Source organism: Periophthalmus magnuspinnatus, chromosome 11 (assembly GCF_009829125.3).
Source record: "Periophthalmus magnuspinnatus isolate fPerMag1 chromosome 11, fPerMag1.2.pri, whole genome shotgun sequence".
NCBI classification, from domain to species: Eukaryota; Metazoa; Chordata; class Actinopteri; order Gobiiformes; family Gobiidae; genus Periophthalmus; species Periophthalmus magnuspinnatus.
The window spans coordinates 15,995,682-16,018,074 of record NC_047136.2 but is presented as its reverse complement, the minus strand read 5'-3'; the positions used below and the strand labels follow the sequence as shown (position 1 = coordinate 16,018,074).

At 40.8% G+C, this 22,393-nt stretch overlaps 1 protein-coding gene across 1 annotated transcript in view; it reads right to left on the bottom strand.

Annotated features, from left to right (window-relative positions):
- The window catches only part of LOC117379125 (sorting nexin-10A-like), a 32,440-nt gene that overhangs the window by 7,074 nt on the left and 2,973 nt on the right, over positions 1 to 22,393 (bottom strand). The window lies entirely within an intron of this gene.

Below are 22,393 nucleotides of genomic sequence, written 5' to 3'. Positions count from 1 at the left end.
GAGCAGCTCGTCCCCGGTCACACTCACTGACGCACATTGAAAAATAGCGCAGAATGAATTGTTGTGTGTTTATTTTATTTTCAATTCCGGTTCGATTTTCTTGTGCGCAGCGCAGATTTTCTGTGCGCGGAGACCGTGTCAGCAGTGCGCAATTGCGCACGCGCACAGTTTAGAGGGAAGAGTGGTGGTAAGTAATATCCATAATGCGGGCGTTTTAAGCCCAAAAAGCTAATTTAAAATGCAAGATTCAGCAAAACGCTTTAATAACTTAGTGGTTTATAAAGTTTCAGAAACAGATTTTAAATAAAATTACAGGTCTTGTGGTCATTAGTAACCACATAGCTGATTAGCTCCGAGCAAGCTTTCAAACTTTTAATATTGATTTTGTTTTTTTCAGAAGGTTTCTGATAAAAATGAATGAGATTAGTTCTGGAGCTAAATTTCTCTACATCTTACTGTGTATATTTTTCAATGTATTTTCAGTATTTTCTGAAAGAATGAAGGGTTAGAGTGAAATGTGTGCAATGTCACATGTTAACTGTTTATTGTCACATGACCAGAGACGATTACGTAAAGTTGAGGGGAAGATGATATCCAGAATTATCTCAAATAAAAGCTTAGCTAAGTTATTTAAACTCAACACAGGACTATGATTTTTGGTACACACCATCTTTAAGGTCTTTAGTCAGGGCATTTGTAATAACTTTATTTATACAGTTTAATTTGGTCTGAGTGTAGGATGGAAAATGTTGGTGGTCACAATTGTGACCAGTCGGATAGAATGTGGTGTATCTTGGTGTATAGGAGCACACATATTTCTTTACGTATAATAAATGTGTTGTGGCTTTTTGAATTGGTTTATATCCACACTAAGGGAAAGTCATTATATGCTGAATGAAGGTGATGGTCCCGTCAAGGCTTGGAATTAAGTTACTGTATTTAAAAATTTGAACTTGGATTCCTCATTGTCTTTGATTGGCCTGATGCAAACTGTGACATAGAGATGTTCAGCAGGTTGTAAAATGAATGTGTCTAGAGAGAGCTATTTTACATTAAACTGATCAAAAAATCTCATATGGCACCTTTAATTCACAATACACCCATCACAATTGTGACCAACCAAAAAACTCACTTTTTCAGTTCTGACAATTTTCATTAAAAAAAATAATACTTGATGATGCCAACTACAAATGGGGGATGAATTTCATAATTTCATCTTTGGAAAAAATGTTGGCATTAAGAGGTTAATATAAGAAACAGGTCAGCTGATTTCCAGGTTGGAAAATGCAGTGCTGCGTGCTCCTTTACACTATGTCGCCATAAATGTCATCACAACAACATAATATTCTGCAGGATAATGCTGTCGGCCCCACCTACGGATAGAAAAAAGTAATTGTAAAAATTGTTAAAAGAACGTTAAGTACAGAACAGTGTGCATGTGCAGTTTGTGTGTATGAGGGGAGGGGGGTATGATTGAAACAAAATAATGCTCCAGCTTTGTTTTTGATGAAGAAACAATACTGTATCTTGTTTAAAAGCTATAACAAAAAAAGATGTAGCTGGAACTTTCAGCTGCAGGCAGTTGTTTTAACTATATGTAAATCTCTCCCTCAGTACACAAATATCTGGAAGCTAAAAAGACTTCATGAAGGCTTTTGTGGACATCAGCCCTGCAGGACCATGGCATGACAAAGGACCTCTGAAGATCAAACCAGGGGTCAAAGGACAGATCTGTGACACTTAGCCCCTGGTCTTTTACATCAAAACATGGCCTCTCTCAGTCATCATAAACATGGTGTGTTTATGATGACTGCTTTTTTGTAGTTCTTGTCTCAAAAGGTGAATGGAGTTTGGGGACATCTCAGTTGCCCAAGGAAATTAGATGAAACTTTACCCAATGCTTTGTGGTTACTGACAAAATTCAAAGATGCTGTAACGGATTTTTACTGTCATTTTTATGAATTTGCAGTGGTCCGCAGTTATTCCTTAGTTGCCTTATGCATTTTTATACATACATCCTCATTATTCACCATGATGAGTTTATAAGTGCTTTTATAAATTATAAGTGAAGCGGAGTTTGGCCATCACTATAATGCTAACAACAACTAGCATGCTAATTGCTCACTTCCTGACTCATTTATTTTTAGCTTTTAGTCATGTTATAATATTTTCTTATCAAAAAACTTAAAATTTCTTTGTGTCATTGGCGCCTGTTCTAGTTAGTCTGTAGCCTTCTGTGTTCCCACCTTGTGATGTCATTAGGTGGTACTTGCCTTTAACTTTAAACTTTGAAGCTATAGCTAGAATTGGTTTACATGCCCATACACTACATCCGAGGCATCCAAAAGTAGTTCACGTTATCCACCATAATGCATGTACAGGACCTTTAAAGGCACACTGTGTAACTTTTCTGATGGAGGTTTCTACTACCTGTTTGTCTCAATGGAGATCTTACTGCTTTTTTTTAGAATGTTTGGAGTTGTATTAAACTTATTCCATAGAGACAAGTGTTGTAGAAAAAGACTCCTTTTGTAGACACTGATGAATGTTGAAGCAAAGACAAAGAATTTATTTCTTGCAAGAAATAAGTCCAACAGAGCAACAAGCATCTCCCCAAACGTCAGACCCTGAATAATACAAAACACCCAGTTTATATACTCTGAGATGATCAGAGGACATACATTGCAAAGTGAGAACATGACAGCTACCGAGGCGTGGCCAGATGAGCTCTTAGTGGCATTCATGAGCTGGTTCACCTCAGAATGTGATATGTGTAGTTAAAACAATACAAGGTTTGATACATTTAAAAGGAGAGAGGTCTGAAATCCAACTATTTGGTCTGATTGCATCTAGATTTAAATACATTCGTCACCTCTTAACAAGATTAACAAGCAAAAGGGAACAGAACGGTTCACTAGAGCCTCATTTCCACTGGTTCTCTTTGGAGCGGATCCGTAAGTGTCTCTACTGTCTAAAGTGAAATGTTCCGCCCGATCTGAGGGGTCCAAAGCAGACCCAGGAGGGTACTAGCTCCCAGAGGTAGCCAGCATGGTACAATTGCTTTAGCTAAGGTGTGGCTACACAAGAAACATGATGATGAGATGCTTGGGTGAGAGAGAGAGAGAATGCAGACTCAAGGTGGCAAAAAGCAGATATATAGATACAGATATAACAGAAAATAATAATATCTCATATATTTATTAAGAAACCTTTTGTAATGTTTATGTCAGTGGCTCATAGAGCAGAGCCCTACCCTTGGACCCAAAGCCGTGCTTCAGGCATGGAAACAACTCAGCTGGAGGGCGCTGCACCAAACAGACATGCTCCAAGGCGGGTCCAAGCAAACCGTGCCAGTGCCTATGATTTTCCTAAAACTCTCTTAAAATCTTTAAATACAACCAAGTCAGTTTCTAAAAGATAAAATAATCACACAATATTTTAACTTCCTTTACACAAGTTAGTGACTAGTGACAAGTTATAGGTCAGATCTGTAGGAATGCATGTTTTTTGTATAATGAATGCAATTGTAAATGAAAAAATGGAAGATAAATTGATGGCATACTGTGGAACATTCCAGGCAAAGCAATAACATCTCCATGGAGACAAACAGGAGAAAAGTTACATAGTGCAATATTCATAAAATATTTATCTCTTTCACACTGGGATGATGCTACTTGTTTTTAGAGATTGGAGCAAAACTTGTTTTACATAGAATTGAAAAAAATGGGACCCCACTATTTTCATCTCAGTCAAAAGTTGCTGGTTAAACTCCATGCTGCTGTGATGTCACCCAGGCTGCAATCCATCTGCAGGACAAACAACCTTTCACTCTTCTGTCTGGAGGAGATGACCTTTGGGCATTTTGAGCTCCACCTCCAGAACACAATCAGGCTCAGACAGAAGAGGGACAGCGCTACAGGGCAATCACATGGACGATTAGCACACATGGAGTTAATGCGTCACATACAGATTAGCATGTAAACAAGAGCATGATGGTGCCTCCAGGCCAAACCAGGACTACAGATCCAAAGGGCTGCTCAGGACAACAGCAGAAACACAGTGGTGGGAGGAAGGTGAAGTCATTATTCAAATATTGTCTTCATCATTAGCCCTATCTCACCAGGGAGGGGAGGTGTGACAGCAGAACAGGCAGGTTTCAATAGGGAAATTTATCTACATGTTTCATACAGCAGGTGTAGTCATAAGGCAGAGTCTTGTCTTGGTTTGGTTCTGTTTGAGACCAGTTTAGTCTTAATGTAGACGTGGGTCGGTATTGTTCTTGTCCTGGTCTTGAGCAAATCGGGTTTTAAAGTGGAGGGATTATGCAAGATTGGCATTTTTGGAGTTTTCTATAACATTGTCTCCTCATCACAAACATGCCTGAAGAGGTTTACATGTCATCCATGCTTGTTTGATTTAGCGATCTTTCCCGGGCCCTTTTTGAACCCTCTTTATGGTTAACAGGCATGTACAAGACTCAGCCCACAAGCCTACTTCACTTTTGCTCCCACATAACAATGTTTCATAAGCAAGATACAAAACAATATACTACAACTTCACAAACCTGAGGCGATGAGCAGTCGTTTCAGTAGCCATATTCATGCTGATTGTGTTGTGATAGCGCTCTGAAGGGAGAGTGAGTTAATACATTGTTTTTGGCAAATATTGTATTTTCAAAACAATAAATGCTACAATGGCGACCTAAATATGTTCTGTGTTAATAGCACTTAATACCTCATAAAAGTGTAATACCCCCTGCTTCATTCTGGGTTTAGTTCCAATTTGGTCCCAATTTGGATCTGATGGGAATTTAAGTGTGAAAATGTATCCACTTCAGTTATTAAGGCAATTCACACACGCACACACATTGCTATGCTACATATTATAGCCAGTTAGCAAGAACAGGTTGGACTGACAGTGATTCGGCTTCCAATCTATTTCATCCTTATTATGGAATTTTCTAACTTGAACAGTCTCAAACATTTTTAGTGGCTTCATGCACAATAGGTCAAAATCCACCAGCTGAGGTAGTCCTGACCAAGACAAGCTTGAGATCTGGGGATGGGTCCCTGAGCACTGTGGTGCCAACTGCTCCTGACAGGTTACCCCATCGGCTCTGAAAGATGGGTCAAATGCAAAGGACAAATTTCCCTATGGAGACAAAGTGTACCATCACCTTAATATACAGTCCAGTACCAGTCAAAAGTTTGGACAAACCATCTCATTAGTGTTTTCTTTCTTTATTTTTACTACTTTCTACATTTTATACATACAGAGGACATCAAATAGGTAAGCAATATACAGGTTTGTTTGTTTTTTTTCTTTTCTACATAATTCCTTATCTCTTCGATGTCTTCTGTATGTATCTAAAATATAGAAAGTAGTAACAATAAATAGAAAATTTAAATAAAACATGGGTGTCTCCAAGCATTTGACTGGTAGTGTACATCAATCTTCTGTTTAGCCTATCACAAATTATTACCAATAATTCTGTCAATAATAAGATAGTCCATTACTGCGGTCCTCCCTGCTGCTTTGTCTGTATCTTGGTGCACATACATTTCTCAGACCACATGAGCACACCGCACTCATCAGCCTGTTATAGATGACCCTGTTAAAATTAACAAGCGCGTGATTATAGTTTAATTATGAAATTAACACTTTTATGATCGCTACAATTACCCTCTGATGATTACAGTTAGACCGGACCCTATGTACTCAGCCTCTATAGTGCCTCCTGTTTGTCAAGAGCTCGCCTGTAATTTTAATCAAGACTAAACCAGGACTAAACAAGAATATGTGCCAAGAAGACTAAAGAAGGACTAAACTGGAATATACAGAATTAAACCAGAATGTGAACCCAGATGGACTATGACTAAACCAGAACTGAACCGGGATAAAACCAGAATATGAACCAAGACTAAACCCGGCAACCAGTCCAAACATGTCAAGGTAAATAAACAAACTGGTCTATTGCCCTGGTCTATTCTCTGTATGTTTTATACAGATTGATATCAGTCTTGTTCCCATGTCCTCCATTGTGTCTCAAGCCCATCCAAACGTGATCGTGCAATCAGATTAGTTCTTTTCAGTGACACATGTGAAACAAAGGAGCTCATTGGTCAAATATGATCTACAAATAAAAACAGGACTGAATCAAGACACGACCAGAATTAAATCAGATAAGAACCAAGACTAAACCAGAAATTAACAACTGGACTAAATTAGAACAAAAATAGAACTAATGAGACGTAAACTAGAACTAGAAACTGGACTAGGACAATATAGTCAAAATGGTCAAGACCATCTAAGAAACATTCAGGTGCATCTAGTAATTTAGCATTAGCATTAGTATTAGCATTAGCATTGGCACTAAACACTAAATTAACACTAAAAGCTGTAATTGCTAATACAAACAACATCATACATAAAACCACTCTTTTGGCGGAAATAGATAAGAAACATCTCATGTACATTCGATTTTAAGACATGTTGGGAATTGTGTACTTCAAAACTTTGAATTTGCTCTCTGCAGCACAAATGAACACAGTGAAGCTCTGGGTGGTTTTACTTTCACTTTTGCATTCAACTGCACTAAGTAAGAAACAGCCAGGAAAATATTAGACATGTGTTTGGACATTTACTCACTGCACTGCGGACTAGCACATGTTTCATTGTTTTGCTCTGGTATGTTAAAGTGAAAGCAAAACTTACTGTGTTTTGTAACAGTGAGTGTGAATAACATGTCCAAAAATCAAATGCTCAACATAAATGAGATGCCACTTATATATTTCTACCCAAAGTGTAGTTATATACGTGATAATCTTTTTTATTACTAATATTAGAAGCAAAGTTTTAGTGCTAACACTAAATAACTAGGCACACCTGAATGCCCCGTATCCCACTGTTCGTACCTATTTGGTTCTTTGACCTCCTGCAGAGTGGGACAAGAGCGGTCTGACAGGCTTTGGGGCAAAGACAATTTGAATTTGGTTATTTATCACACTCTGAGAGCTCTGCATGTAAATGTAGTGACAGATTTCCCTAGATGTGTTTTTAGGATCTTTGAGATTTGATTCACGGCACCTCAATCATTGTTCCTGGATTTACATGTGTTTTGATAAATCGGTTTAAATTGGACTAGGACAGTTATCCAGTTTTCCTGGTGTGAATGTAAACGTTTTCACGGGTGAACATGTCAGATGGATGAGATAATATAGACATAGCATCTCTGCCTCATTTGGAGCTGTGAGGAGACATTTTTCCAGTGGAATTCCGCCAAGACAGTTATGGTCAGAGGAAGTGCTGTGAAAAATGTCCCCACTGCTCACACAGGAATGAATCGTGAATATATTATAATTCTGGTAATTTCGGGGGTGGGGAGAATTATCTCTTATAATAATGATAAGTGATTTTATGAGGGGTTTTTCATACTTTGTCAATGGAAATTTAGGGCAGAAATAATACAAGACAAAGTTGGTGTTGAATTTTTTACATTGGTAGAAGTTTTTATAAGATTAAAAAAAAATGTTATTATAATATTAAAAAAATGTTATTATAATATTAAAAAAATGTTATTATAATATGTGAATGTGTAATTATGTACAGTTGTTTACAAGAACAGTGGTGGCACAGTTGGTTTACTGTTAGTCTTCCTACCAGAAAGTATGAACCAGAACATAAGTAGTTGTTTCTCTGAACGTCATGCTGCCTGCTTGTAGAAAGAGGATGAGCATCTAACATAAATTTCTTTTAAACTGTCGCCAAAAGGTTAATATGAGGTCAAACTGTGTACCACTTATTAGATGCTAAACATACTGCGTGCATTTTTGAATTATTTACTAATTTAGGGTGATTTGTCATGTTTTTACCCCAGATGCCTTTCTACAACTGTGACCTCACGTGGGTGAAGTGTCTTGCCCAAAGACACTGAAATAGTATGTGGTCTGACAAGGATTTAACAGGCTACCGTTTGGTTGGTTTGCAAATACTCAACTCACAGTGCCACCATTAGCCGTACCTTCCACAGAATTTTTAATGGTAACAAAATCTTATGCAGGTAAAATTTCGCTTAAGAAAAACTGTAAATTCCTTTGTCAGCTCAATATAACCAGGTGGTGAGCCAAAGTGTGTGGGTGGATATTTATTACATAGTGAGGACTAAAACCAGGTTCCCCATTTATTATTAGACCAAAAAGATGATTTAAAGCTCAGATATGTGTTCAAATAGGTTAAGGTTAGGGATTAGGTTAAGGTTAGCCAAGTAGCGACCACAGTTAAGGTCAGCATCAGTCTCCAGAAAATGAATAGAAGTCAATGTAATAACCCCAAAAAGCACGGGAACTGATCTGAGTGTGTGTGTGTGTGTGATGGATGAGTGGCAGCGGCATGGCAGCTCATCTCCTGTGAGGCCGACAAAGAGGGACGTCCTCACCTGTACACACGAACCAGTGCACACACTTATCAACGCGCTGCAGTCGAGTGGGGACACAGATCAGACCTGTCCACCGCTGGAGCCCTGTCAGCCTTCTGCCTGTCCTGCCAAAGTGAGTTGTCAAATGGAAGTGCTGGCTTGGTGAAGAGACAGGGGTTACACTGGGTTGCATTGCATTGCATCATTCTCATTTACAAACAGAAGAGACATTATTTATACGGCTGTACTTTAATGAAAAGGACTGTATGTGAGATTTTATTTATTTAATCGTCACTTCCTAAACCCCAGCACCTGCATCCAACCATTAATCAGTGCTAGTGCAGCCTCTGGAGCTCAGTGAGAGAATTGTGGAGTCTTTGAGGTTTCACATGAGGCATGGCCTGTCCATATACTGAGAATGAGACAAACTTGTATGTGTCTTCTATCTGTAGGTTTATGCAGTGGCAACACAGGTTCAGTTGTGATTGTAACACTTTTTATAAAACAGAAATTATTGGATCTAGCTGCTAATGTAAACAAACACATAATACTGCTGTACTGCTGTATACTCCAGTCTTAGATTCATAACAGTGTCCATGAAAACCTGTTTAATAGAACAAATCCATGTGATATCTGTGTTAAGGGTCCTGGATTTTTAAAAACCTGATGCGATTACATCTAGCTGTTGTGGCCGATAACGATTTTTGCCAATTTCAATGTCTAATTTGTAGTATTTTTTATGTTGATTATGCAAATATTGTACCACCTCTTTAGCTTCATTGCTCTTCTATTTACATTTGAAGCAATGAAGTTATCGAATGATATCGATAATACTAACAATATATTGCTTATCTAATTTTTTTTTTTTTTTTTTTGTTAATTTTGGTGTTTGGTATATGATCTGCTGTATGTAGTCTCTGGGATACACTTCAGTCAGCCCGAAGAGTGAAAGAAGATGAATGAGAGAATTTTGTACAAGTCAAACCATCTGAACGCATCTCCTTTGTCACCGATGGACTATTTCTCTCTGTGTGGCCCGGAGCTCCCAATCAGAGGACATGAATATTTCACAGCCTCGGTCAGGCAGAGGTGGGGGGTCCCGGCGGCCTGCGGGTTGGTAAGGCGGTGATGGGGGTCCAGCGGCTAGAGGGAGGGGGCTGGTTGACGTGGTGATGGAGGTGGGGATTTAGACAGAAACATCAGTCAAAAGAGAAGACGGTGGAACCAGAGGTGATATGTTTAAATTTCTTCCTTCATGCTGTCTAGGGTTGTCAGAAATATTGAAAATCAGATACTAATCCACACTAAAACTAGTATCGAAACTAGGTACTCATTTGAGCAGATATTGATACTAAAAAAGTCACATTCACAGAACAGAAATTAACCTTTCCTGAATAGCTTTAGAATGATCTTGAGCTGTATCAGAACAAGTATAGGACACATAGAGTAGTATACAGCCATGCACCACTATGGAAGTAATCTAAAATATAATATTATTTAATGTTGAAAATCACATTGTCTATTGTCTAAATAGAGATTTTTATTATCATCTTGGTATCTGATTCTGTATTGAGCATCAAGTCTATTCCTTAGTTTCCCAAAGACCAAGTTCAATCAGGAAGACAGCACGAACTCATTACTAGGGAGTGTAAAATGTGTAAATGAGGCTATAAACAGTAGCTGCTGTCGCTGAAGTTGGTTGAAAGTAAGATATGTGTAATGGTTTCAGTGTGTGGTCTGGTGGTCTGACGAAAGTATGTCACAGTAAATCAGTTGGTAGAGTGCCGGTCCTCTGATCTGAAAGTTCACAATTTGAATCTTGCTTCTTTGGGTGAATACTGTTGTCGTGTCCTTGCACAAGACACCTAACCGCCTTAACGCATTCACACACATATGAATGTGTGAATGGGCACTTTGATGTAATAATGCACCTTAAAGGCCTTGAAGGTAAAAAGCACTATATAAAAATGGGACTGTTTATTATCCATTTTTAAACATCAAATTATGCCTAACTAAATGACATTTTGAGGTTATAATGTTTCCTCCATAATGAACATACCTAGAGTTGTATTATTCTAATCCAGTATTGTTACAGTTCAACTCTAGATGTCATCAGGTGGCTCATTTATTTAAGAACTAAAGCATAGCAAAGTCAAGCATGTGAGCAACTTTCATTTTTAGCATGGTTTGAAATGTCCTAGTAGCTTTAGTCCTTGTTCTTGTTTTCTAAATTTTAGAGCTCAAAACATCTTTTATTTTTCAAATTCTTTAACAAAGCCACCTTTTGCTTCATCATACTCACTGAAGGCCAAGGATTTACAGCACTGTCAACAAATCAAAGGGGGGCTACTTTGAGGAATCTGAACCTAAAATATAAAACATATTTACCGTGTTTTTCATCGCTACCTCCATAAATAAGGTTGATGTCTTCAGTCTGTATCAACAATGTAAACAAGTGAAAAACAGTGAATGAATAGATGACCTTTATAAACACAGAGGAGCACTTGGAAGCCCACTGAATGTTTTTAGCTCTCAAGGACAAGCCCCACCATTCAGATATGTCAATGAAAAACTGCTAATTACCAAACATCATTATGGTACAATAAAAAAACTCACAAATGTCAGTCTAACACATACTGCAGCTCCAAAGTTGCGAAAACTACAAAGCCCATGTCGACCAAATGAACGCGTGCACATTCTCCTAGTCATTGTATCATTACCTCACATTCACACAATCAAGGACTCTCCTCTCCTCCCCTCATCCCTATCTCCTCGTCTCCTTCTTTATTGCTCCCTCGCTTCCTCCCCTCCCCACTCCCATCCTCCCTTTCCATCTGTCTTCCCCCCGCGCGTTCCGCAGTGCCCGCGCTGCCAGCCAGGATAAATCACGGCTCCGAGCTCCGGGCTGCAATGGGGCTGAAAATAAAAAGGCGTAAAAGTGTCGCGGATGAGATACGGGCCGGGCGGAGGGGGGGTTGGGGGTGCGATTCCTTTATGATAGGTCTAAATCCTCACGCTCACTCCCCCCTCCCCCCTATCAGCGACACCTCCCCCCTTACTACCTATACTACACTACACAGATTGCTCGAAGACGTTACGGCTATATACTGGCCTCCCACATAGAGTCTGAATGGGTTTGGGTGAGAGGGGGAGAGGGCGGAGAAGGGGGGTGGGGGTGTGGTCCCGTGGTGTAGGATGGGGGAGGATATGGGGGGGTACTCACCTGTGAAGTCCGTGATCGGAATGGAGATGTCCTGTGGTCATTAAACCAATGGGCGCCGCCACTTTTCAGGCACGGGTCCAAAAGTCCATAACTCGTGTCATATTTCTCGCATTTGGGGGGAGGACGGGGGGAGATAGAGGGGTGAGGGGGGGTAATGGAGGGCAACAAGGGATAACAGCCAATAACAAACACTGACGGGAGGGGTAGGAGGTTGGGGTGAGGTGAGGTGTGTGTGTGTGTGGGGGGGGGGCTTGAAAGACAGAGGAGATGGGGGGGAGTGGACACACTAAGAGTTATGTGTCTCTAGGAACTATGGGTAATTTTAGAAGGTGGTAGTGGCTCAGTGGGTTGTGCGATTGCCCAGTCACCACACAGCCACAGCTTTCAAATAATCAGAAGGGTTACAAGCATCATTCACACTGGCCTTGTGCCATTGAGCAAGTCACTTTATCACATGATAGTGCCCATTTCATTTTCAAAGTACAGATATGGGACCATGAGTGATGTGTCTCTTTCAACTATGGGTAAGGTGGTAGGGGTAGAGCGATTGCCCACTCACCACACAGCAGCAGGTTTGAGTCCCGTCAGATTTACCCTCTTGGACAGAAAGAAGAAACTACTTGCAGCATTGACAGTCCCCGTTTTATTTTCAACCTACAAATGTGGGACAATAACCGACGTGTCTCTGAATTATGGGTAATTTTACAGAGAAGTAAAATAGTGGCTCAGTAGATAGCACAATTACCCACTCACCCCACAACGGCAGGTTCGAGTCCCGTTTCTACACCTTCAAACTGACATTGAGATAATATGCAAGACCCTTTACCCTCCTGGACAGAAGCCAACTACTACAGCACTGAAATCATCAGAGGAGCCATAACATATACCCATAACCATAATGGCCTGGTGCCACTAAGCAAGACTCTGTGCACACGACATTACCCATTTTATTTTCAATCTACACTTGTGAGACTAAAGCTAAGCAAGACACTTAATCTTATAAACACCATCGAACTCTCATTAGTCAAGATTTTGTTAAAACATGTCAGCCTAGTGTCTATATTTACATTTATTGTATCAAAATGTGGCCTTTTTTATTCATTATACAGCATGTACCCAAATTAACCAGTTCAAAACAGTTACAAATTGTTTAAACATGACCTTGGACATCAGGTGATTACTTTTTATTACTCATAAAGGTGTACAATGTGAGTTTTTGGTAGAGGGCCCGCTACCTGCTCGTCTCCAAGGAGATGTTAGTGCTTTGGATGGAATGTTCCACTGTATAGCATTAAACATATCTTAACTTGCTGTGTTCACATTTTTAAACTTTGACCAGGTTTGCTTTTCTACAGGTCTGACTTACAACTTTGCCTTGTGGTGTCACCTGCTTGTACCATGTAAGAAGATTTGTTTAAAGACATTCCAGACAGACAGTGAGTGCACTATTAAAAAAAAAAAAATACTACATTGCCAAAAAATATGGCAAAATAGAGCTAATTGACAAAATTAACACAGCTTTTTTACTCCAGTGAATCACAGCAGCAAATATCTTAAATATTAAGAAAAAGTGTTCAAATCACACTGTTTAAACTTTCTGCAAAATAACCAATACCCTATGTAGAAACACAAAAATATCTAAATGCACTTGACAAGGATGCCCTCTACTGTCTGTCTTACAACACATTATATTCTATTGTCCATTAGCCTTCCTCATACCTTACTGTTGCCTTGTGATATTCCAAGCAGGTATGATTCCCCATAACTCCGTAGCGCCATAACATCCCTCACTGATATGAAACGCTAGCTGTGCGCACATGACGGATCTGTTTTTGCGCTAAGCTAATTCATCCCTGTACTAAACCATAGCTAATGCCATGGACTTGAAGCTAATAGCGCACTTTAGCTGCTAGCCCCATTCTTCAAGACCCGCACGCTAACAAAAGTGTTCGGCCACAAAAATCAAGCTAACGGTAATCCAGCTAAATTTACGATCCCAAACGGCGCCATCTATGTATCGTCCGGAGTAAATAAAGCAATAAAGATGATTGAGGTGGACTTAAGCGGCCAAGATGTATTGGAGAAGGTTGTCCAAATGATGATGAGAATGAAGAGGTGAGTTCAAGGCGTAATATGCTACTCAATGGTACTTTGTCATTTCTATTAGTGTGAGGGAGGTGGGGGGTCGAAGTCTGCCAATTATGCCCCCCTTTCCCTTCCCTTACCCTTAGGTGAGTCACGGCAGGAGACATTCAGAAGAGCTAATTATGCTAGCTTTAGCGTTTTAGCGGCATTGGTGAGAAGTGCTGAGGAGGTAAATGTTGGGGCAGATGAGGGAAGCCATGGGCAGGTGGGGGAGGGGTGTGATGAGGTAATATATGGGCAGACAGATAGGTTATATAAAATAAGTCTAGCTTTGAATAGTGGAGTTTATAATGATATTTTATGATTAGTTTTAGGCTAAGTGAGATGACAAATTATTTATAATAGCCACAGTTGCCCTCAGCACAGAGCTTATATGAGTATCAGGCCTCTGATTCGTTTTCCAGGACACATGATTTGAGGTCCACAAAAGAGGACTTGTAAGTGAACATGTACTCATTGGACTCAGACTCGATCTCAGACTTGGACTCAGACTTATGGTGCATTCACACCGGGGCATCAGGGGTGTCGAGTTTACATGCAAAGTCTATGGTAGACGTGCTTCTTGGCCACCCTGTGTTTTTGTGGCGCATTTTCAAGCATCAGGGGACAGTGAATCTGGTGTTGATGCAGCGTGTCTTGAGCATTCAAGCATCGGATGCTCTATTCGCACGTCCAAAGCATCAGAAGCCAGAGTTGAAAAAGCTGAACTTTTGGCATTTGATGTGCAGCGTCAACCAGTCATAGACTACGCTCCAGTGATTTAGCGATGTCATTATCTGGAAAAAGTAGAAAGACATCAGCCACAAACTAGCGGAAACTTATTTATGCTGGGCACACTGGCTAGCCTAAAGGCTGGTCACGGACCCAGACAAGGACCCACAGAGCTGATCGCCTCCGTTGATGGGGTTTATGTAATAAATACGCTAAAGCCACTCTCTCAACCTGGTCTGCCATCATACACAAAGACACAGGGAAAACAAAGCATCCAAAGGCACACGCAGACTGCAACGGACACCCAGGACGCACATCAGGTATTTTTCTCTAACATGCATCCATGGCATCCAACTAGAGGCGTACACGTTTTTGATACTCCGGTGTAAATGCATCTCAGACTTAGACACCGACTCAGACTTGGACTCAGACTTGGAAATCACAACTTCATGTATGTTTGTAATATATACTTTATTAATCCCTTATGAGGGAAAGTCATTCCCAGCATTTGACCCATCCTTAAACCAGTGCTGCTGGCACAACCTCTCAGGGGTAGTGGTCATTTGTGGAACGGGAAGATGTCTGTGCTTTTCTCTTAACTGGATGTAACAAAAGTTTGAATTTTCATCTTGTTCTGCTGTTGTGACTCTTCGACAAATCAAATTGAAAGAATCATCATGATGATTTCCAATCGCTTTAAGCGATTGGAGAGAGATTGATGTGTAGAACTCAATTCAGAGGGCTACAAGTAGTAATCTAGTATGAGCTAGGGCACATGTTTTGGGTTGATGGAGAAAGCAGTGTTCCCAAAGGAAACATGCAAACTCCGCACAGAGAAACCAGGTCTGACCCGGGCTTCGAAGCCACAACCTTATTGCATGTAAAGTGTGAGAGTTGTCCACTCAGCTGCTGTGTCAATGGGCATGGAATAAACAACATAGTTAAAAGCAAGAATAAATGTATCTGAACATAGGCCCTTCATCTGTGTCTGAAGGTGATCCACGAGGGCACCGAGTATGAGTGAGAGATGAATAAAAACGCCCAATCCTCTGCTCTGATGATCCAGCCGGCACGACCTTGGAACTCTCAGCAAAGACAATGCAAGGTGGAGGCACGCTGGGAGACATAAGGGGGGGGGCAAGCAAGGGAGACAATAGACAGAGGAGAGAGAGAGAGGGGAGGAGAGAGAGGGTGGGCTGTTCATCTGGAATGCTAATGCACGCGCCGCCGCCTTTGTGCCGAGACGCTAACTGCTCCACGGAGAAGCAATTACACCAGCTCCAGTCAGGGAGAGAGACACGCACGAGCAGCTCTGGTAATTAATACAGAAAGAGAGAGGGGGAGAGGGGGAGAGAGAGGAGAGTGAAGAGAGGGAGAGAGAGAGAAACGCACGAGCAGCTCTCGTGGAGGGGATGGGGGGCAGAGAGGGGAAGAGGGAGGAGAAAGAAAAGAGAGAAAGTAAGACACGCATGGGCAGGTTGGATAATTAATACCGAGGCAGAGGAGAAGGGGAGAAAGAGGGGGAGGAGAACAGGGGGAGAGGAGAAAGAGACACTTGGGCAGAATGGGTAATTAATACAGAGGCAGAGGAGAGAGGCAGGAATAAGGAGAGAAGCAGAGGGGAGGAAGGGAAGGGGGAGAGGGAGGAGAGTGGGAAAGAGGCAAACCTGGACAGGTGGGGTAAGAGATGGGTGGTGGGGAGAAAGAGGGAAGAGAAACAGAGAGCAAGGGTGAAAGGAGGGAGAGAGATGAAGAGAGAGGAAGAAGGCCAGAGGGAGAGAGAGGTGAAGAAAGGGAGAGGAGAAAGAGAAGAAAGGGGCAACGAGAGGAGAATGAGTAGAGAGAAAGAGGTATTTGGACAGGTTGGGTAATTAATACAGAGGCAGAGGAGGAAGGGGGGATGAGGTAAGAGGAGGGAGGAAAGGGGGATAGAGAGTGAAGGGGGGGCATATGAAGAGTAGGACAGTGTGAGAAGGGGAGTGGAGAAAGAGGGTGAGAGAGTGAGAGAGGAGAGAGTGGGGTTGGATAATTAATTCAGAGGACAGAGAGAGGAAAGAAAGAAAGAAAGAAAGAAAGAAAGAAAGAAAGAAAGAAAGAAAGAAAGAGAGATATGTGGAGGGAGGAGAGTGGAAAGATAGAGGGAATGGGGGATAGAGAGAGAGACAGGGAGGAGAGAGCGGAGGATGAGACAGAGACGGGGGGGTAGGGACGATAACAAAGACATTATATTATATTGACACTGATGGAATTCTCTGAACAGTTTATAAAGGACACCCCACAAACTAATCAGACTAATAAAGATATAATTGTATTGTTTATAAAGAGACAGATCAGACTTGGTAAAGTATGACCTACAAGTATTAGTCAGGTGTCTTTGAGTTAATGTCCATATTAAAAGACACATATTATGCAATGGACACCTAAACTTTAACCACAACCACATTTCAAATAGAACTGCTAAACTGGACAGTGCCTGGAGGACTAAACAGGAGAGTGACGAGGGAGGAGTGGTGGGATGTGAAGGTATGAGAACAGTTTGATTAGTCTAACAAGTATCCACACTTCAAAGTGTGCCACTGAAGTCAGGTGTTTGTAATCAGCAACACCCGGCAGTCTTTTGTGATGTCACCAACTACTTAAAATTGAACTGGCCACTGAAGTGGTCTTATTTATACCTAAATTTAAATGTAGGCTCAGTTGTCAGTTGTAGTTGTACAATTTTTAATTCACGGTTGTTTCACAAATCTACTTTCCCAAGTCCTGTCTCTGAGTGCTCAAAACATTTCCCAGGATTGTTACATCACAGGCAAAAGTCACTGTACTTGATTTTTATGGAAAATGTGAAAAAACAAGTTTTGTGGTCCATAGATTATAGAAAAGAAGGGGGCTGAGTCAGTGTGACATCACTCATAGTGCTCGACTCCAGTCAAATGAAGCTTATCAAGGCTAACAGTTAGAGGGGCTGGTTTGGAGTCAAGATCCATATTTGGAATTCTGACCATGAGTATCATAGCAACCAAAGAGCCAATTAGGAGAGAGGTTGTTGAAGGTAATGCCTCTTCCTGCCGACACCACTGGCTTAGCAGGGAGCAGGCACTTAGCAACACTGTCAATGAAATCTGTTGCTAACGCCAGCGGGAGCAACCCCAGGGAAAGAATCTGTCTTATTGGTCTGTTATTAATGTTCATATCTTGATTCACAGACAAAATACCAAAATAAAACCCCCAGGATCATGTAGATCCGCTTAATACAAACATTTAAGACCAAAATGTCAAGCCTGACAGCAGCAATTATGGAGAGTTTTTTCTAAGTCGAGTCGATGGAGCCGGAAGTGTCTATGTTGTGGCCTAAAGTTATTCCTCATTTACCTTACATATTTAGAGTATCATAATTATTCACCACTATGAGTTCATAAGCACTTTTCACAAACTTTTAGACACCAGAGCAGTTTCGCCATCACAGTAATGCTAACAACTACTATGCTAACAGTGCACTTCCAGATTCTCGAAGGACTGACCACAGGAAATGCTTACACAATATGTATGTACTGTGGAAAGACAAATATTGCTCAAATACATGGAAAATATTTTGTACAGGCCCTTTAATAGAAATTAGCTTCATATCTTTGTAATATAATAATACCTAAATAATACCTTATTTACATCAGCTTTAGGCAAGGCAAGTTTATTTGTACAGCACAATTCGTATATTAAGTAATTCAAAATGCTTTGCAGAATAAGAAAGGCATAAAAATCACACAACTGAAAACATCACAATTAATCATCATCATCATAAAATCAACATTAAAACAGAACAGTGCAGAATAAAAGCCTTTCAGTCATATGCACAGCTGAACAGAACTGTTTTGAGTCTGGATTTAAACATTGTCAAAGTAGAGGCCTGTCTCATATCTTCAGGAAGATTGTTTCAGGTTTTAGCTTCATAAAACTGAAACGCGGATTCCCCATGTTTAGTCCTGACTCTGGGCACCAGCAGGAAGCCGGTCCCTGAAGTCCTCAGAGATGATTCATGGCACTAACATGTCAGAGATGTACTTTGGTGCTAGGCCGTGGAGAGACTTGTTCACAAGCAGAGCTGCTTTAAAGTCTATTCTTTGAGCCACAGGAGCCTGTGCAGAGACCTGAGCACAGGACTTATGTGCTCGTACTTCCTGGTTCTATTCAGGACCCGAGCAGTGTTCTGGATGTACTTTACAGCTAACCTGTATTGACCCCACCATCTCTCACTCAATATGGGGTCAAAGGTCACTTGCATTACCTCACTGCTGCATACCTCAGTTCTGAAGATGAAATCGGACAACACTAAACAAGCTGAAGCATTGTAGACATTTGTCACCATTTATCCAATCAAACTCCTGCAGTTGCTCATGACATCACCAGCCTCTCGGCTTTCACCCAAAGGCATGTTGGGAGTTTTTATGGTGGGTCCATTAGGGGCATTTTGGCATGGCTGGATGTGTGCACCGCTGACATTTGGGTCGTATTTTGGTGCCGATCGGTCAGAAAAAGAGGAGGAGAGGAGATGTATGGAGATTTAATGATGCTGCCACAACAGCACATTAAGTCTGATCATGGCCTTCCCAACCTTTGACCCCTGTGGTTCTGTGTAAGAGTGTGTGACGTGTGTGTTACAATTACTGTTAAAAATTAGGGCTATCAATTTTAGCGTACCATTATCACATTACCACAAAGTAATTTTAACTCACTCCAACTTCAGCTGACTCTTTCTCTGATTCTGCAGATTTTGGTTCTCTCCTCTGCTGCTCTGTGTGTGTGTGTGTGCTTGTGCTGCCCTGCGGAGGATGAGAGGTGTGTGACTTCTACCCCCTCCGCTCATCAAATGTTCACTTTCATAAAAACTATGTTAATTTTGTGCTTTGTGCTGCAAAAAAGTTTGGTTTGGTTTTTGAGATATTTAAGATTTTCTATAGGTCAAATTGGTGTCACCCAGCCCCCCAGGAAACTTAAATATGTTCCAACCTCTCAGACAGTGACAGAGCACGTTACAGTTGAACATGACAGTAGATCCACAGCAGTGTTTAAATGAATGCATGCTGATGATGATAATGAATAAGAAATAATGTCAACGTCACAATGTCACTGCTTCACATTATTACAGTTAGGCCTATATGACATAGAAGATATTAATTCCAAAACACATTTCTAGATAGTATTTATGCTTACAAACAAAGGCAGTGGTAAATTAAGCAATAAGAAAAAGAAGAATGCACAATATGTTATAAAGTCAAATGTGTCACTAAAACATACATTAAAAAATTGTCAAATTGCAAAACTATAAAAAAACAAACATTTTTCATTGTTGAACTAGTGAAATTCCTAATTCTCAAACTGCATTGTTGAAGTAGAGTCTAAATGAACTTCAAAGTTGAGAGAGATATTAAAGGTTAACTATGAAACTTTTTCTAGTGTAGGGTTCACCACCTATTTATTTCTATAGAGATGTTATTGTGTTGCCTAGAATGTTCCACAATATGACAATAAGCAATAAACATCCATCTGGAGACATGCAGGTGATGCAGCACTGGGCCATGTAACAGGCCAGATCTGTGGAGAGACAGGCCTCTCTAGACACACTGTACCAAAGGAAGCAAGACGACCAATCACCCTGGTCAATTACATCCAAGTCAGTTAGATTCACAAAGCCATATCCATTTGGACTCTCAAACAATCCCTGATGTAACTTATTCTTTGCCTACTGTGTGTATGTTGTGTATGTTGTCTGCCCCTTGCCTGACTGTCACTAAAGTTGTGTGTCATTAATAATCCACTATGACTCTAGATTCTCAATTAAAACAGCTGAATTGCACCCATGCTCAGTTTCTATTTGGATCCATGAAATATAACTATGTTTGAGACGCGGCAGCTCGCAGACTAGATATGTCTATGTGTTTGTGTACAGTGTATGGGCCAAAGCTGCACACTGCCAGACTGTAATGGGTAGCATCAGTGTTGTTTTGTAAGAAAACAGGGTGGATGTAATTACAAAAAAGGGACTTTAAGTAATCAACTAAATCTATCGTAATATCAGGAGCTTCTTATGATATGTGTTTTGCATAAACTAATACAGCCAGTTGTTGATTTAGTGACATTATTTTTGATGCCCTGCACTTTTCCCTCCTCCCCACCTCTCCGTGTGTGTGGGCCTGTCCTCCTGTCTACCTAATGTAACAGAAAATGAACAATTAAAAGGCTCCCACGTGTGCGCTCCTCCAGTGCCGCGTTCACAAGTCGCTGGACACTCTAATTGCTTTGAAATACAGCCGTGCCGCGCGCTGTTTGGTTGTTTGGAGCCGCGACGCGCATGGACGCACACGCGAAATTGAGTTATAAATTACCGCGCCGAAATAGACACGTTATATGCGGCGGAATGTTCGGTATCCAAATGTTAGCCGTTTCATTACCAAAAAGGCGGATGCACTCGCGTAAACAAACACGCGAGGAGAGATGGCATCCTGCGGAATGGAAGGTTTTGTGAGAGGAGGAGAGAAGCGCGTGATAAGGTCAGCGGAGGAGATGGAGAGAGGGACAGGCGCATCAGAGGACGAGAGGAACCAGTGAAGCAGAGGATTAAAGGATTGGACTGGACTAAACTGGGGGCTAAACCAGGACTAAAGTGGGATTACAAAGGGACTAAACTGGGACCAAACCGGGAAATCCGGATTAAATCTAAAATAAAAGAGAAAAATCCAGGGCTCGGTGTAAGACAATTGACCTAGGCCTGCCAAATAATGACAGAACTAAAGGTAGTGTATGACTTCTGCACTCAATGGTTTTAAAAGGTTAGGCCTGTTACAATCACGACTGAGCCTGTTACCTGCAGTTAGAGGACACACTTTTTTCTAATTTTCAGTATATGGATAGGCCATGTCTCATGTGAAAGCTCAGAACCTCCTGAATTCACTCACTGAGCTGCAAAGGCTGCACTAGCACTGATTCATGATTGGCTGCAGTTGCTGGAGTTAAAGATAGTGACGATTCAGATCAGAGAGAGTCCTTTTAGGTTTAAACCAGCATGGAAACTGGCAACCCACATTAGAGATACAGGTACAGCTTTCTGATTGGATAAACATCTTCTACCAAAACATAAACAACTTGGTCATTAGGTTCACTGTTTTCTAAAGAATTATTTCCTTAAGAATAATCTGCATTAGAATTGTTATCAGTAAAAGCTGTATTTGATTTGACACATCTTCATCACATCTGAGGACACACATATGTCGCATTTAAGAAATTTAAAATCAAAATCTTTCATGCAATACCTTTAATAAGAACTAATAGGAAGAATAATAGGACTAAATGTTAAGAACAATCAAAACATTATAAGCAACTAAACCAGAAGTAAAAAGGTAACACATCCCAAACCAGCTCTACACGGCTGAAATGGCATCAAGGTTAGTAATGAGGATCAGTGGGTCCTAGACTAGTTTTCAATAGTTGAAAAATGTGTGGTCACAATATTGATCATATGATGGTAATAGTGTCTCACAACAATATAGTAAGTACCATAGGTCATCTAATGGTACGAATGGAGAGAGTGGAGAGGTCAAGAAAGTGGAATAAAAATGATGAAGAGATCAGAGCGAGAGAGCAGCAGAGGACAGAATCACTCCATCAACACACAAAAAAGATTAAGACAGAGAGAGTGAAAGACTAACAGGACTGAGAGGGAAGATAAAAGACGACCGTTTCATTGTAGAGGAGAGGAGGGGGACAGCGCCATCCACAGGCCACACAGAGGCACGACAGGGTAGCGAGCAAAGACTGCACAAATCAAGATCTTTCCTAAGAACAGATTATAAATAGTGCTTCTTTGCTTATTGGGCTATAGCAAGTATATAGAGGTAATTTCATAAGTTACA